This window comes from Bombina bombina, chromosome 1, assembly GCF_027579735.1.
Source record: "Bombina bombina isolate aBomBom1 chromosome 1, aBomBom1.pri, whole genome shotgun sequence".
NCBI classification, from domain to species: domain Eukaryota; kingdom Metazoa; phylum Chordata; class Amphibia; order Anura; family Bombinatoridae; genus Bombina; species Bombina bombina.
In genome coordinates, this window is record NC_069499.1 from 23,647,670 (window position 1) to 23,665,040 (window position 17,371).

Consider the following 17,371-nt stretch of genomic DNA (forward strand, 5'->3'; position numbering starts at 1 on the left):
GAAAGTTACCTAAAAAAATTACAAAAAAAGCCACTCAGGCATAAATGTCTATAAAGCTATACAGGTAAAATAAATAAATAAATGGGGGGAAAGTTTTGATAAATGGTCACAAATTTTCGGATTAACTGCAAAATCATCCATGCAAATAATAGGGGTAGGGTTGCCACCTCAGCCATGTTTTCCTAGACACTTATGAGTTACACATGCTGCAGGGTGTGCAGGGAGGAACTTGTATTGTGTTATTCTGGACAGCATTATTCATATTCCTCCCTGCACACCCTGCAGCATGTGTAAAAGTGTACAGGAAAACATGGCTGAGGTGGCAACCCTGGGGTATTCATAAGGCACAAATGCAATGCATTGGATACACGGTATATGAGTTATCAGGGGCTTCAATATAAGCTATTACATTCTAGCAATAATGACACAATTATATAGCTAGCCTATACATAAGAGAAGTGAGACACGTGTGCTTGCATATTTTTACTGAGTGACACTGTGACAAACTATACAAAAGCTGCCTCACACAACACAATTATATGTGAGGTAACCAAGGAACGCGCACTTAAAACTGCAGAGTGCGCGTTGCCGTCTCTCGCCTGACAACAGAGACTGCGCAGTAGACGCAGCGACCTTAGCGACCGGAGTGCGTGTGCGAGGGTGAAAGAGAGCTGGCTGTGCACGGTGGGTGAGAGCGGGGCACTGTGGGTAAGCGCGGGCGGGGGGGGGTTCCTTCGGTTTATATGAATGGTGCGTTTCCTTATTGCGGGGTGCGCGCACGGGGCGGCTCAGCCATTATTTGAAGCTGCTGTTTTGTTTACATTTACAATGGCATCCGGGATGGGGGAGATAAACACAGCCTGTTACAGTGTGTGTGCTACTAATAATGCACCAGGCTAGACAGCCGTCTTATTTATAGGCTAAATAATATACTGCTTAGCAGAAGCTAGACACCTACATTTGTATTAATAATATTAACCATTAGTATTCTTTATAATATATACAACATATTTACACACTGTGTACAATGAGTCTGCGCTGCCGCAGGACACCTATTGTATTATTATTTTGCTACTACTGATAAGTTATAATACTGAGCAATATTTATTTTATCTGCGGTAGAAATTAGAACTGAAGTCAAGCTATCAGACAGTTTAAAAATCCAAGTCAAGCTATCAGACACTGTTTTGGAGCTATCAGACAGTTATAAAACAGTAGTCAAGCTATCAGACACTTATTTGTTAGTACTTTGTTAAGACTATTAAAGGCTGTACCATACATATATGCTAATAAGAAATGTTTTAATGAATACCACAAGCATTTTTGTTATAAATGTCACTCAAATGTAAAAAAAATAGGCATATTCCAGCATTTCTCTAAGCGTTAAAAACAAAATTCCCCATTGTGCCACTACATTTTCACCACAGCTAGTTCAAACAATGACCCCACTAAGATATCACAAAGTATGGAAACTTTTTAGTGTGGAATTTTAAAAATATAGGGCCCCAAATGTCCCTCGAATTGCATAAATTGGCCCTTTTCAGCAAATTCACTTAGGAATAAAAAAGAAATCTCCCATTGTTCCACTAAAATTTCACCACAGCTAGCTCACACAATGACCACTCTACGGTATCATTAAGTTTGGACCATTTTTACTGTGGAATTTTAAAAATATTGGGCCCCAAATGTCCCTTGAATTTCATAAATCGGCCCTTTTCAGCAAATTCACTTAGGAATAAAAAAGAAATCTCCCATTGTTCCACTAAAATTTCACCACAGCTAGCTCACGCAATGACCCCTCTACGATATCACAAAGTTTGGAGACTTTTTACAGTGGAATTTTAAAAATATTGGGACCCATATGTCCCTCGAATTTCATAAATCGGCCCTTTTCAGCAAATTCACTTAGGAATAAAAAAGAAATCTCCCATTGTTCCACTAAAATTTCACCACAGCTAGCTCACACAATGACCCCTATACGATATCACAAAGTTTGGAGACTTTTTACTGTGGAATTTTAAAAATATTGGGACCCATATGTCCCTCGAATTGCATAAATAGGCCCTTTTCAGCAAATTCACTTAGGAATAAAAAAGAAATCTCCCATTGTTCCACTAAAATGTGTGAGCTAGCTGCTCCTAAGTGTGAGCTAGCTGCTAGCTCCTAAGTGAATTTGCTGAAAAGGGCTGATTTATCAAATTCAAGGCACATTTGGGGCCCTATATTTTTAAAATTCCACAGTAAAAAGTCTCCAAACTTAGTGATACCTTAGAGGGGTGATTGTGTGAGCTAGCTGTGGTAAAAGTTTAGTGGAACAATGGGAGATTTCTTTTTTATCCCAAAGTGAAATTTTTGGAAAGTGACTATTTTTGCAATTTGAGGGACATTTGGGGCCCAATATTTTTAAAATTCCACAGTAAAAATAGTCCAAACTTAGTGATACCGTAGAGGGATCATTGTGTGAGCTAGCTGTGGTGACATTTTAGTGGAACAATGGGAGATTTCTTTTTTATTCCTAAGTGAATTTGCTGAAAAGGGCCGATTTATGAAATTCAAGGGACATTTGGGCCCAATATTTTTAAAATTCCACAGTAAAAATGGTCCAAACTTAGTGATACCGTAGACGGGTCATTGTGTGAGCTAGTTGTGGTGAAATTTTAGTGGAACAATGGGTGATTTCTTTTTTATCCCAAAGTGAAATTTTTGGAAAGTGACTATTTTTGCAATTTGACGGATATTTGGGGCCCAATATTTTTAAAATTCCACAGTAAAAAGTCTCCAAACTTTGTGATATCATAGAGGGGTCATTGTGTGAGCTAGCTGTGGTGAAATTTTAATGGAACAATGGGAGATTTCTTTTTTATCCCAAAGTGAAATTTTTGGAAAGTGTCTATTTTTGCAATTTGAGGGACATTTGGGGCCCAATATTTTTAAAATTCCACAGTAAATATACCGCAAACTTAGTGATAAAGTAGAGGGGTCATTGTGTGAGCTAGCTGTGGTGAAATTTTAGTGGAACAATGGGAGATTTCTTTTTTATTCCTAAGTGAATTTGCTGAAAAGGGCCGATTTATGAAATTCAAGGCACATTTGGGGCCCTATATTTTTAAAATTCCACAGTAAAAACTCTCCCAAATGTGTGATATCGTAGAGGGGTCGTTGTGTGAGCTAGCTGTGGTGAAATTTTAGTGGAACAATGGGAGATTTCTTTTTTATTCCTAAGTGAATTTGCTGAAAAGGGCCGATTTATGAAATTCAAGGGACATTTGGGGCCCAATATTTTTAAAATTCCACAGTAAAAATGGTCCAAACTTAGTGATACCATAGAGGGGTCATTGTGTGAGCTAGCTGTGGTGAAATTTTAGTGGAACAATGGGAGATTTCTTTTTTACTCCTAAATTAATTTGTTGAAAAGGGCCTATTTATGCAATTCGAGGGACATATGGGTCCCAATATTTTTTAAAATTCCACAGTAAAAAGTCTCCAAACTTTGTGATATCATAGAGGGGTCATTGTGTGAGCTAGCTGTGGTGAAATTTTAGTGGAACAATGGGAGATTTCATTTTTATTCCTAAGTGAATTTGCTGAAAAGGGCCGATTTATGAAATTCAAGGGACATTTGGGGCCCAATATTTTTAAAATTCCACAGTAAAAATGGTCCAAACTTAGTGATACCTTAGAGGGGTCATTGTGTGAGCTAGCTGTGGTGAAATTTTAGTGGAACAATGGGAGATTTCATTTTTATTTCTAAGTGAATTTGCTGAAAAGGGGCGATTTCTGAAATTCAAGGGACATTTGGGGCCCAATATTTTTAAAATTCCACAGTAAAAATGGTCCAAACTTAGTGATACCTTAGAGGGGTCATTGTGTGAGCTAGCTGTGGTGAAATTTTAGTGGAACAATGGGAGATTTATTTTTTATCCCAAAATGAAATTTTGGGAAAGTGAATATTTTTGCAATTTGAGGGACATTTGAGGCCCAATATTTTTAAAATTGCACAGTAAAAATAGTCCAAACTTAGTGATACTGTAGAGGGGTCATTGTGTGAGCTAGCTGTGGTGAAATTTTAGTGGAACAATGGGAGATTTCATTTTTATTTCTAAGTGAATTTGCTGAAAAGGGGCGATTTATGAAATTCAAGGGACATTTGGGGCCCAATATTTTTAAAATTCCACAGTAAAAATGGTCCAAACTTAGTGATACCTTAGAGGGGTCATTGTGTGAGCTAGCTGTGGTGAAATTTTAATGGAACAATGGGAGATTTCTTTTTTATCCCAAAGTGAAATTTTGGGAAAGTGAATATTTTTGCAATTTGAGGGACATTTGAGGCCCAATATTTTTAAAATTGCACAGTAAAAATAGTCCAAACTTAGTGATACTTTAGAGGGGTCATTGTGTGAGCTAGCTGTGGTGAAATTTTAGTGGAACAATGGGAGATTTATTTTTTATCCCAAAGTGAAATTTTGGGAAAGTGAATATTTTTGCAATTTGAGGGACATTTGGGGCCCAATATTTTTTTAAATTCCACAGTAAAAATAGTCCAAACTTAGTGATACTGTAGAGGGGTCATTGTGTGAGCTAGCTGTGGTGAAATTTTAGTGGAACAATGGGAGATTTCATTTTTATTTCTAAGTGAATTTGCTGAAAAGGGGCGATTTCTGAAATTCAAGGGACATTTGGGGCCCAATATTTTTAAAATTCCACAGTAAAAATGGTCCAAACTTAGTGATACCTTAGAGGGGTCATTGTGTGAGCTAGCTGTGGTGAAATTTTAATGGAACAATGGGAGATTTCTTTTTTATCCCAAAGTGAAATTTTTGGAAAGTGACTATTTTTGCAATTTGAGGGACATTTGGGGCCCAATATTTTTAAAATTCCACAGTAAAAATAGTCCAAACTTAGTGATACCGTAGAGGGGTCATTGTGTGAGCTAGCTGTGGTGAAATTTTAGTGGAACAATGGGAGATTTCTATTTTATTCCTAAGTGAATTTGCTGAAAAGGGCCGATTTATGAAATTCAATGCACATTTGGGGCCCTATATTTTTAAAATTCCACAGTAAAAACTCTCCAAAATGTGTGATATCGTAGAGGGGTCATTGTGTGAGCTAGCTGTGGTGAAACTTTAGTGGAACAATGGGAGATTTCTTTTTTTTTCCTAAGTGAATTTGCTGAAAAGGGCCGATTTATGAAATTCAAGGCACATTTGGGGCCCTATATTTTTAAAATTCCACAGTAAAAACTCTCCCAAATGTGTGATATCGTAGAGGGGTCATTGTGTGAGCTAGCTGTGGTGAAATTTTAGTGGAACAATGGGTGATTTCTTTTTTATTCCTAAGTGAATTTGCTGAAAAGGGCCGATTTATGAAATTCAAGGGACATTTGGGGCCCTATATTTTTAAAATTCCACAGTAAAAATGGTCCAAACTTAGTGATACCATAGAGGGGTCATTGTGTGAGCTAGCTGTGGTGAAATTTTAGTGGAACAATGGGAGATTTCTTTTTTACTCCTAAATTAATTTGCTGAAAAGGGCCTATTTATGCAATTCGAGGGACATATGGGTCCCAATATTTTTAAAATTCCACAGTAAAAAGTCTCCAAGCTTTGTGATATCATAGAGGGGTCATTGTGTGAGCTAGCTGTGGTGAAATTTTAGTGGAACAATGGGAGATTTCATTTTTATTCCTAAGTGAATTTGCTGAAAAGGGCCGATTTATGAAATTCAAGGGACATTTGGGGCCCAATATTTTTAAAATTCCACAGTAAAAATGGTCCAAACTTAGTGATACCGTAGAGGGGTCATTGTGTGAGCTAGCTGTGGTGAAATTTTAGTGGAACAATGGGAGATTTCTTTTTTATCCCAAAGTGAAATTTTGGGAAAGTGACTATTTTTGCAATTTGACGGACATTTGGGGCCCAATATTTTTAAAATTCCACAGTAAAAATACCCCAAACTTAGTGATACCATAGAGGGGTCATTGTGTGAGCTAGCTGTGGTGAAATTTTAGTGGAACAATCGGAAATTTCATTTTTATTCCTAAGTGAATTTGCTGAAAAGGGCCGATTTATGAAATTCAAGGGACATTTGGGGCCCAATATTTTTAAAATTCCACAGTAAAAATGGTCCACACTTAGTGATACCGTAGAGGGGTCATTGTGTGAGCTAGCTGTGGTGAAATTTTAGTGGAACAATGGGAGATTTCTTTTTTATCCCAAAGTGAAATTTTGGGAAAGTGACTATTTTTGCAATTTGAGGGACATTTGGGGCCCAATATTTTTAAAATTCCACAGTAAAAAGTCTCCAAACTTTGTGATATCATAGAGGGGTCATTGTGTGAGCTAGATGTGGTGAAATTTTAGTGGAACAATGGGAGATTTCTTTTTTATTCCTAAGTGAATTTGCTGAAAAGGGCCGATTTATGAAATTCAAGGGACATTTCGGGCCCAATATTTTTAAAATTCCACAGTAAAAATGGTCCAAACTTAGTGATACCTTAGAGGGATCATTGTGTGAGCTAGCTGTGGTGAAATTTTAGTGGAACAATGGGAGATTTCTTTTTTATCCCAAAGTGAAATTTTTGGAAAGTGACTATTTTTGCAATTTGACGGACATTTGGGGCCCAATATTTTTAAAATTCCACAGTAAAAATACCCCAAACTTAGTGATACCGTAGAGGGGTCATTGTGTGAGCTAGCTGTGATGAAATTTTAGTGGCACAATGGGAGATTTCTTTTTTATTCCTAAGTGAATTTGCTGAAAGGGGCCGATTTATGAAATTCAAGGGACATTTGGGGCCCAATATTTTTAAAATTCCACAGTAAAAATACCCCAAACTTAGTGATACCGTAGATGGGTCATTGTGTGAGCTAGCTGTGGTGAAATTTTAGTGGAACAATGGGAGATTTCTTTTTTATTCCTAAGTGAATTTGCTGAAAAGGGCCGATTTATGAAATTCAAGGCACATTTGGGGCCCAATATTTTTAAAATTCCACAGTAAAAATGGTCCAATCTTAGTGATACCGTAGAGGGGTCATTGTGTGAGCTAGCTGTGGTGAAATTTTAGTTGAACAATGGGAGATTTCTTTTTTATTCCTAAGTGAATTTGCTGAAAAGGGCCAATTTATGCAATTTGATGGACATTTGGGGCCCAATGTTTTTAAAATTCCACAGTAAAAACTCTCCAAAATTTGTGATATCGTAGAGGGGTCATTGTGTGAGATAGCTGTGATGAAAATGTAGTGGCACAATGGGAGATTTTGCTTTTTTCCCTAAGTGAAATTGCTTGAAAGTGATGATTTTTGCAATTTTAGGGACGTTTGGGGCCCTATATTTTTAAAATTCCACACTAAAAAGTTTCCATACTTTGTGATATTTTAGTGGGGTCATTGTTTGAACTAGCTGTGGTGAAAATGTAGTGGCACAATGGGGAATTTTGTTTTCAACGCTTAGAGAAATGCTGGAATATGACTTTTTTTTACATTTGAGTGACATAACAAAAATGCTTGTGGTATTCATTAAAACATTTCTTATTAGCATATATGTATGGTACAGCCTTTAATAGTCTTAACAAAGTACTAACAAATAAGTGTCTTATAGCTTGACTAATGTTTTATAACTGTCTGATAGCTCCAAAACAGTGTCTGATAGCTTGACTTGGATTTTTAAACTGTCTGATAGCTTGACTCCAGTAAATTAGATCACTACAATTAATTAGAGCAATAAAGGATGGTACAGATTGTGACAGGAAATACTGGTGGGAAAGTCATAAACAGGAACCATTCTAAAAACTAGTGTACTTGTATATTGTATAGCAGGAAAATAAAGCACTCAGCAGCACTATATATATATATATATATATATATATATATATATATATATATATATATACATATACAGACATCCCAACTCTCCCTGAAGTTCAGGGAGTCTCCCTGATTGTAATAGCGGCTCCCTGATGTAATAGCGGCTCCCTGATGTAATAGTGGCTCCCTGATGCCAGCAAATGGAGTGCAATCTCCCTGAAACTCCAAGTACCATGATCCAATGTGGCCCAAATCCGGAAAAGTATTTCTTTAAGGAATGCCTTTAGTTGCTGGGACGTTATAGAAGGGGTGTCCAAACTTTGCTCTCCAGAGGTTTTGGAACTACATTTCCGATGATGCTCAGCCAGCATTTTATCTAGCTGAGCATCATGGGAAATGTAGTTCCAAAACCTCTGGAGAGCAAATGTTGGACACCCCTGCCTGAGCATCAGTAACCAAAAAGCCCCCACTGATTCTAATAAAATAAAAACACAAATGCTACCTTATTTACTGCACGTAATTAAACTTCATATTCTAAAATATTTAAGCATTCAACAAGCGTACGATCACTGGAAAATAGGTTTGTTGTATGTGGTTGTGCAATAAAGCTACTTTTTTTTTTTTTAATGTGCCTTTAGTGGGAAGCTACTTTAAAGGGACATGAAACCAAAAATATTTCTTTCATGATTCAAATAGAGAATACAATTTTAAACAACATTCCAATTTACTTCTATTAAATAATTAGCTTCATTCTTTAGATATCCCTTGTTGAAGAAATAGCAATGCACATGGGTGAGCCAATAACAAGAGGCATCTATGTGCAGCAACCAATCAGCAGATACTGAGCATATCTAGATATGCTTTTGAACCAACAATATCACGAGAATGAAGCAAATTAGATAACATAAGTAAATTGAAAAACTGTTTAAAATAGCATGCTCTTTCTAAAGCATGAAAGAAAGTTTTTGGCTAGAATGTCCCTTTTTAATGATAAGTCTCTATCTTATTTAGGGTTTCAAGGTGTCCAATATATAACTGAGAGGGAGGGAGGGGGGGGGGGGCGGCGCAGTAGCGGGTGAAGCCACCTCCCTGAAATTAGTTTTTCAGGTTGGGATGTCTGTATATACAGGGAGTGCAGAATTATTAGGCAAGTTGTATTTTTGAGGATTAATTTTATTATTGAACAACAACCATGTTCTCAATGAACCCAAAAAACTCATTAATATCAAAGCTGAATAGTTTTGGAAGTAGTTTTTAGTTTGTTTTTAGTTATAGCTATTTTAGGGGGATATCTGTGTGTGCAGGTGACTATTACTGTGCATAATTATTAGGCAACTTAACAAAAAACAAATATATACCCATTTCAATTATTTATTTTTACCAGTGAAACCAATATAACATCTCAACATTCACAAATATACATTTCTGACATTCAAAAACAAAACAAAAACAAATCAGTTACCAATATAGCCACCTTTCTTTGCAAGGACACTCAAAAGCCTGCCATCCATGGATTCTGTCAGTGTTTTGATCTGTTCACCATCAACATTGCGTGCAGCAGCAACCACAGCCTCCCAGACACTGTTCAGAGAGGTGTACTGTTTTCCCTCCTTGTAAATCTCACATTTGATGATGGACCACAGGTTCTCAATGGGGTTCAGATCAGGTGAACAAGGAGGCCATGTCATTAGATTTTCTTCTTTTATACCCTTTCTTGCCAGCCACGCTGTGGAGTACTTGGACGCGTGTGATGGAGCATTGTCCTGCATGAAAATCATGTTTTTCTTGAAGGATGCAGACTTCTTCCTGTACCACTGCTTGAAGAAGGTGTCTTCCAGAAACTGGCAGTAGGACTGGGAGTTGAGCTTGACTCCATCCTCAACCCGAAAAGGCCCCACAAGCTCATCTTTGATGATACCAGGCCAAACCAGTACTCCACCTCCACCTTGCTGGCGTCTGAGTCGGACTGGAGCTCTCTGCCCTTTACCAATCCAGCCACGGGCCCATCCATCTGGCCCATCAAGACTCACTCTCATTTCATCAGTCCATAAAACCTTAGAAAAATCAGTCTTGAGATATTTCTTGGCCCAGTCTTGATGTTTCAGCTTGTGTGTCTTGTTCAGTGGTGGTCGTCTTTCAGCCTTTCTTACCTTGGCCATGTCTCTGAGTATTGCACACCTTGTGCTTTTGGGCACTCCAGTGATGTTGCAGCTCTGAAATATGGCCAAACTGGTGGCATCTTGGCAGCTGCACGCTTGACTTTTCTCAGTTCATGGGCAGTTATTTTGCGCCTTGGTTTTTCCACACGCTTCTTGCGACCCTGTTGACTATTTTGAATGAAACGCTTGATTGTTCTATGATCAAGCTTCAGAAGCTTTGCAATTTTAAGAGTGCTGCATCCCTCTGCAAGATATCTCACTATTTTTGACTTTTCTGAGCCTGTCAAGTCCTTCATTTGACCCATTTTACCAAAGGAAAGGAAGTTGCCTAATAATTATGCACACCTGATATAGGGTGTTGATGTCATTAGACCACACCCCTTCTCATTAGAGAGATGCACATCACCTAATATGCTTAATTGGTAGTAGGCTTTCAAGCCTATACAGCTTGGAGTAAGACAACATGCATAAAGAGGATGATGTGGTCAAAATACTCATTTGCCTAATAATTCTGCACTCCCTGTATATATATATATATATATATAAAATGTAAACCTTAGCCAGCACTACACATATATTAATACTGTCTAGATTCGGAAGAAACTGTGAGGTTCTAAAAGCTAAACATATTATCACAGTAGTCAAAAGGTAAAGCAACACAATTTATTACTATATAAGTGCAAAGTTATTGTGCAACTATTAGTAACAAAAATAGATTCAAATAATCTATCCTTATGTCAAAATAAGTAATTAATTCATTACCCCACAGACATACTAATAGAGCTCTTTAAGGTTGACATACACTGTTAAAGAAAAATGGAAATCCTCAACATAGAATGGTACCATCGAGGTTTGAAAAATAATGTGTCCCTCTATTAGAATGCAGCTTGAAAGGCAGTCCTACGTGGTATAGAGCATGTTAAACTGTTACACTGTCGGGGCAGACTTGTATGTAAAGTTCTTCTACCGGGTCCCCCCACCACTTACTCTAAATTGGAGCAAGCTGAACTAAAGCCAGAGGGAGCCCGGTGTATAACACAGTGTTGATATAAAAGTCCTTGTCGGCTCTCAATGCAAAAGCATTAGAATTGACATATTAATTATTAAACCTCCTTGCACCTGTAGCCTCATCTGACATTGTTAATAGGTGGGCTCCAGTTCACAATCAACTATATAACCCATACTAGCTGGTATTCATATAATTATTAATATATATATATATAGGATACACAGAAAAGGAAACGAGGAGCCAGGAACTTGATGCCAAAGTGGTTTATTGAATACACAAAGGTGAGTAGCACTATCACAGGTGTGCAAGGGGTGCTAGATCTGACGCGTTTCGCGCATGCTCACATGCGCTTCATCAGAGATCAACTAGTGTTACCTGTGGGGGAATTATATGGGGAACAACAGCCAATAGGACAAAGAAACAAAAACCACAAGACACACAAATGTGGGCAGTACTGATCCCTAAAGTGATTGAGTGAAAGCTACTTGTAAATATAATGGTATTCATATAATTATTTATATATATGTGTATATATATATATATATATATATATATATATATATATATATATATATATATATAAAATACTTCTTTAAAAAAGTAGCTGTATTTATAATACATTTTCTTGTAAAAGTAGAACTCTTGTGTTCATACCACGGCAGGAAAATGTTTACCCACTGAGGGTGGATTACAAGTGGCGCTCTTACACATTTAACATTAGCGCAAGACTTAATTAATATTACAAGTCCATGGTAAATCTCATTTACCAGAGAAGTGTTAGTACAACCATCATCGCTCCAGTGCAACCTATAGTTTCAATGGAGATCACAATCGCGTTAAAGGGACAGTCTAGGCCAAAATAAACTTTCATGATTCAGATAGAGCATGCAATGTTAAACAATTTTCCAATTTACTTTTATCACCAATTTTGCTTTGTTCTCTTGGTATTCTTAGTTGAAAGCTTAACCTAGGAGGATCATATGCTAATTTCTTAGCCCTTGAAGGCCACCTCTTTTCAGAATGCATTTTAACAGTTTTTCACCACTAGAGGGTGTTAGTTCATGTGTTTCATATAGATAACACTGCTCGTGCACGTGAAGTTATCTGGGAGCAGGCACTGATTGGCTAAACTGCAAGTCTGTCAAAAGAACTGAAATAAAGGGGCAGTTTGCAGAGGCTTAGATACAAGATAATCACAGAGGTTAAAAGTATATTAATATAACTGTGTTCGTTATGCAAAACCGGGGAATGGGTAATAAAGAGATTATCTATCTTTTAAAACAATAAAAATTCTGGTATAGACTGTTCCTTTAAATTGCACTCATATTACAAGTTGAAAGTTATAGGTTGAAAGCGAAATTGTGCTAGAATATTTAGTGTGACTTGACACCTGAAGTAAAGTAAGAGTAAAATTTATTTCCACAAAGCACATCAAACATATTAAACTATTACACTCATATAAATACATTTTAATAAAATATATGTGTGTGTGTGTGTATGTGTGTGTGTGTATGTATATATATATATATATATATATATATATATATATATATATATATATATATATATATATATATATATATATATATATACACACACACTTATTTATGCATAGTTGATCGTTACCTTGTGGCTTTGTACTGCTAAAGTAATACAATAATACTATACATATACTGTGTCATTGTCTATAATACGACTATGTGACTATGCACAGATCTTTTAAATTCAGCTATCTCAGTTGTCACTAAAACCTAAATAGGTCTGAGAATTTAATTAGCGTTTTTTTGAGCTGTGCTTATTCAGTTGCAGCAGTGCCACTAAAATAGCTCTTGTATTTTTGTTCCCTAGAAGAAATTGCCTATACTAAGTTCATACAAACTATATGCTATGTCACTTCACATGGACCGGTCCAAGTATTTTTAAATATATGTGAATATATATTTTTGTTTAGTTTTCTTGTTATTTTAAACACAACATTTAATTTACCCAGTGTAACTGTTTTCTGACGGGCCTGCACTCGACACAGTGTGAAAATAAACCAATCTTAAGAGTTTTGCAATTTTATAACTATTTAAAAAAAATGCTAAATTCCCAGTCTTTACAGTGATTTTATTATATTTCACTAAATATTTATTTTTCTTTGTTCGAAAATTAATTAACGGGTCTGTGCCACATATCTTGATATTAAAACCAATATGCACGAGTTGGTAATTCTTAGAACGGTTAGAATTTCTGATCAGTTCTAGCAACTCTCTCTATATAGCTTAGCAAATTTTCCATCCATTTTTCTAATTTATTTATATATATATATATATATATATATATATCTATATCCAAACAAGAAATTGCACTCACAGGACTTTTATAAAGAATAACTAAAAAAGTTATTTTTAATGGAACGTTTTTGGGTATCTACTACCCTTCATCAGCATAACAATAATGAAGAACATCACACAATATATAGTTATATATATAATATATAGTTATTAGGTTAATTATTCATTTTTTTATTTTTTTATTATTTTTATTGAGGTAAAGTTTGACATACAAACAAAGTATTAAAGCATTCCACAATTGCTGTTAAAGAAAACAGGTTACAAAGCTCGTCATACAGAAGATAATATAATATGAATATAGACATTAGCAAAGTCAATTAGCAAAACAACAAGGTAACAAATGAATATTATGCTATAGAAAGACATTAATGTGAACAATGAAAGTCTAAGCCTTCCCTCCCGCTTAAAGGGCCGCTCTTGGACCCCTGATCAAGTAAAACATTTGCTGTAACAGAAGGCTATCTACAGTAGAAAAGACCTCTCATTGGTCTTATGTTTACCTCAGGTTTTAAGATTTTTTATTACTATAATATAAAGGCACACTTAATGTTGGTTTGGTGTTGATTAAACACAAAACACCATAGCATGAATGTCCTACAATGCTTATAAGTTATGATGAACTTTGATAAAGCTAAACATAAGCATCAAACAGAACAACCACATGGAGCTATAGAACTATTAGGCACAAAATTCTAGGATGTCGGGCTGAGAAACCCTGAAGCATAAAGTTGGTTATGTTTTTATCCTGTAACTGAAAATGTGTGGGCTATAAATCTAGCGTCTGCTGGAGAATAATTATATGCATTGAATGTATGGAAACTGACCTGGAGCTCTAGACTAGGTAATGAGAAGGGGGTGCACTTGTCAGTATTAATTAGGTATATATATTAATTAAGTATAGAATTAGACATTTCGGAGTTAACCTGCTCTGGGCATGATGAAGCAACAAAGGTACCCCTCTGAGCAGGACAAAATGAGGGGGTGAGACAAAAGTAGCCAGGCAAACTATTTACTTTATAGGGGGTATTACATATGAACAGTTAAATAGTAAGCCGTGAGGAGCAAAGTGCCCTATCATATTAACTTAGGGTTCATCTAGACATAGGTCCCACAGTTAATGCTATCTGGTGTCTCTAAGTGGGTAGTGTACTGTTCTTCCAGCACTTCTACAACAGTTTAATCAAACGTATTTGTTTCCCCATTCTAATTGGCATGATCTCAACCCCAATAAAGAGAAACAAGCTAACCATTGTACAAGCCTTACCCAAAAAATATCAAATACACGCAGAGATAGCCATGTATACAGAGACAACAAAGGGATTCATACACATAATACTGTAATCAGCCTTTTACTTAGGCAATGTCTTGATCCAGCCTGTCTCAAAAGTCACACACATAACAAGCCTTTAACTTTCTCCTAGCCTATGAGATGGCCCCTTAGGCAAGATCGGTCTCACCGGCTCAGCAGTGCTGTAGTGAGCCATCAGCCGATGCCTGCTAAATCCATAGGTGGCTGATGGGATATGTCTGTCAATTTGCCCATGGCTGGAGCACCACCATTAGACCCAGGCCCAATCGAAGTTGGAGCGTAGTACCGGGAGGATGAGAGGGGCCTCTCAGCAACAGTCTGTGGCATCTTATCACCCAGCTGCACGGGACAGGCTTTCTCACAGTCGCTTGCCGTATTCGCTGAGTCACCGCTCAGAACCCTCTGCTGCAAAGGTTTGTCAGCCGGCGTTGTTTGTAGATAGGTGCCTCCCTGTTGTGTCAAGGCTGGTGTAGCTACGTTGCTCGCCGCCTCAGGAGCAATCCGATCACCACTCTTCATGTAACTAATAGCGGGGACATTCTCCCCGATATTCAGCAACAATGTGTGATTTGTGGCATCCGGCAAGACTATAGCCTCCACTACTGTAACCCCTAAAGTCCTGGTGCGGTCTCCAGTAAAGTTCTCAGCTTCCTGTGTTGGAACAAGGGGAACTCCGTTACCTTAGTGAACTGCACCTCTTCTCGTGGCAGACCTGCGTGTGTCAGCGTTTTCAGATTAGTGGTGCCACCAAAGCCCCTTTGAATTAATAGATGGAGGTTATGGAAATGTTCATCAAACAGGCATAGCAGGGTTTTCTCAGATATCTGCAACTGCATTGCAGAAGGGCATAACTCAGCTCCTGATGGTTGCGTGAGTGAGAATAGCTCACTCTATACCCGCTTAAACGGGGTGGGTGTTGAGGCCTTCCCTATACGGGCCGCCCAAGTCTCAACGGTCTGGACTAGGCTGCAGGCAATATAGAAGTAGAGGCATCAAACAATGCAGTGATCTTCATAGAATCTAAGCAATGTAGAATAAATACAGATTGACAGATAATCCTCTTAATACATGGCGGATTGTATTATTCAAATGCTCAGCAGCTAGTATTGTGACCGATCATGGCCGCTGCCCGGACACGCCCCAGTTTAATTATTAATTTAAGCCGTAGTGTGATATAGAACCGGAAGTGATGTAAGCGCACTGCCGTGTACACAAGACAGTGGAACGCTAGTATGCGTTCCAGCACTTTAGTTTGGCGCCACATCTTTACGAGACAGGTTTGGAATTTGATTGATTTGTGTTTCACTATATATTGTGTGATGTTCTTCATTATTGTTATGCTGATGAAGGGTAGTACATACCCAAAAACGTTCCATTAAAAATAACTTCGTTATTCATTATAAAAGTCCTGTCAGTGCAATTTCTTGTTTGGCTGTTGTTCTATATTGTTGCACCCAGGCAGCTGACAACGGTGGGTCGACCTGCAGAGAGGATTTATATATATACTGTGTATGTGTGTGTATATGTATATGTGTATATATATATATATATATATATATATATATATATATATATATATATATATATATATATATATATATATATTTTATATACACTTGTGTATATATATATATATATATATATATATATATATATATATGTGTATTTATATATAAGGTATCTTTTTTTACACAGTTTTTTTAACCCCTTTGCCTAAAGCCACATATATATACATTGTGCGGTACTTTGGCTATTGTACCGCACAATATATACGTTTGAGCTGCAGGAGAGTCCGATAGTCTTGACTGTCCTGAGCTCCAGGCATCTGCCCCCATGAGGAACCGGAGCGTGATCGGTGCTTCCGGGTTCCATATGAGAGCAGATGCCAGATTGTTACAGACGGTGACACTGTGTGGAAAAAAATAAAAGGAGAGGGAAGGATGGTGAGCTACACTAAAGAAAATGGGGGAGGGGAATAAAATAAAACAATAAAAAAAAGTTTTATAGGTACTGGCAAAAAGCTGCCAGTATCTAAGATGGCAGACACTAGTTAGAGGGGGAAGGTTTAGAGAGCTGTTTGAGAGGGATCAGGGAGGTTGGAGGGTAAGGGTGGATCCTACACTACAGAAAATATTAAAACATATAAAAAATGTTTAATAAAAAAAAAAAAATACCTTTAATCTTCATACTGGCAAGATGGTCTGCCAGTACCTTAGATGTTGGTGACCAGTGGGGGTGAGGGAGGGAAGAGAGCTGTTAGGGTGGGAGGGTAATCTCTACACTAAAGCTAAAATTAACCTTACAAGCTACCTGATTAACCCCTTCACTGCCGGGAATAAACTAAATGTGATGAGCAGCTTCAGTTAGCGGCCTTCTAATTACCAAAAAGCAATGGCAAAGTGCTGCATGTCTGCAATTTCTGAACAAAGGGGATCCCACCCTGAGAAGATTTTCAAATAATTTGTGGTATGATTTCACAAGCAGTATGTAAGTAATTTCAGTGAGAAACCCAAATTTTGTGAAAAAGTAAACATTTTTTTTTATTTTATCGCATTTGGCTGGGAAATAGTGGCATGAAATATACCAAAATGGGCCTAGATCAATGCCCTGGGTTGTCTACTTTAAGGGACAGGAAACCCCTAAACTTTATTTCATGATTAGAATAGAACATACCATTACAAACAATTTTCCAATTTACTTCTATTATCAAATTTGCTTCATTCTCTTGTTATCCTTTGCTGAAGGAACAGCATTGC

The 17,371-nt window shown here is 37.2% G+C and overlaps 1 protein-coding gene across 2 annotated transcripts in view; it reads left to right on the forward strand.

The window, feature by feature from the left end:
• The first annotated feature begins 606 nt into the window (after nt 1–606).
• ZBTB25 (zinc finger and BTB domain containing 25) overlaps nt 607–17,371 on the forward strand; it is a 59,461-nt gene continuing 42,696 nt past the window's right edge. The window contains exon 1 of one of the 2 annotated variants that reach the window (XM_053697276.1): nt 607–684. The gene's annotated coding sequence lies outside the window, so the exon portion shown is untranslated. Of the gene's footprint in view, nt 709–17,371 lie in introns of both variants that reach the window. The other variant, XM_053697278.1, reaches the window with a different exon arrangement.